Source organism: Chrysochloris asiatica, unplaced genomic scaffold (genome assembly GCF_000296735.1).
Source record: "Chrysochloris asiatica unplaced genomic scaffold, ChrAsi1.0 scaffold00056, whole genome shotgun sequence".
Taxonomy (NCBI): Eukaryota; Metazoa; Chordata; class Mammalia; order Afrosoricida; family Chrysochloridae; genus Chrysochloris; species Chrysochloris asiatica.
The window spans coordinates 14,960,961-14,962,438 of NW_006408574.1; the positions used below are offsets into that span (position 1 = coordinate 14,960,961).

A 1,478-nucleotide genomic window follows, 5' to 3' on the forward strand; every position below is an offset into this window, starting at 1 on the left:
AGTCTAAGTGAGTGCACTCTGACCACTTAAATGTGGGAAATGTACTTGCAGGGGGAAAGCAACCCCCCAAAAAACAAAATTCCTCACACTTGGCATTTATTAAGCACTGCAGGGAGACATTTTACCAAGTGACCTGGTATTCTTTACAAACAAGGACTGGCTTTCAATTACTGAATGAAAAGCACAAGCATGTTTGCAAACATCTTTAAAAGTTACAAGTTTGTAGTCTGCGTGCGTGAGTGGGAGGTGGCAAGCCTCAGTCTCTGGCCTTTCTTGCTTACTCTTCCAGCCATGAGCCAGTTTGGTATCTGGTTAGTGGGAGCCACTGCAAACCTGTCGTCACCTTCTAAAGCCCGCAGGGATGAAAACCTTGACAAAATCAATACATCTTTGGATGATACCATCAAATTGAATCAAGAAGAAGGAAAGAAGCAGAATTTTCCAAGACTAAACAGAAGACTCCAGCAAAGTGGTGCCCAGCAATTCAGGATGAGAGTACAGTGGGGAATCCAACAGAATTCTGGTTTTGGTAAAAATGGTCTGAGCCATACAGAAAGAGTAATGCCTGGAAGGAGACGTCCTTATGGACTTACCACTGGCCTTGCAGCCAGAAAAGCAACTGGAATTTGGAAAGGAATAGTCCTGTGAATCACCCACCTTTAAGTGACAAGAACATAGAGCGATACTTTCCAGTGTTGAAAAGGAAGAGAAAACTAGTTGCCATTCTCAAGACACCTAAGCAGTTAAACAGAAAAAATAAAGTTTTAGCCAATTTTACCAGGAGTAGAAGTAATTAAGCCTTCGGAAAGATACTCATCAGGCAACTTTTCTTTTCAGAAGAGGCCTGAAGGTTCAGGCCCAGTTGAACACAGAAGACCTGCTAGGTATCAAAGAGAACTCATAGATGGAGGACTTCCGCCACAGATGGAAGAATTTTGACTGTTATCCATTGACAATCCAGTTCAATGCCCACTAACTCAGAAACTATGATTAACTCGTACATCTGTGTCCTCATTCTTGGCAAAATGGGAGCAATCTGAAGTAAAGAAAGTTCCTAAAGGTGTTCCCCTACAATTTGACATAAATAGTGTTGGAAAACAGACAGGGATGACTTTGAATGAGCAGTTTGGGATACTGAAGGAACAAAGAACCACTCTCACCTTCAACAAAGGAGGAAGCCGCTTTGTAACTGGGGGATAGATCCCTTGTCAAAAGGACTATTGAGTGACAACTATGTCTGAAAAGTTGAATTGCTTGAACAGCTTGTCACAGAAATTCAAGAAACTTTATTTGATAATAGTCACAAGGCTAAATAACTCATCTTTATCTTTGAAGCTTTTTTTTTTTTTAATGTGTATAAAATAATATCCTGAAAGAATAACAGGGAATATATATATCTATTTGTTCTTACAGAATATATGGTGGCCCAGGCAGAATAATTCTCTATTTGACTTCATTGTTCCTCATGCAGCAGAAAG

The 1,478-nt window shown here is 40.3% G+C and overlaps 1 pseudogene; it reads left to right on the forward strand.

Moving 5' to 3' along the window:
- Nucleotides 1-291: 291 nt before the first annotated feature.
- On the forward strand, nt 292-1,200 carry LOC102819510 (annotated as a pseudogene).
- The last annotated feature ends 278 nt before the right edge of the window (nt 1,201-1,478 follow it).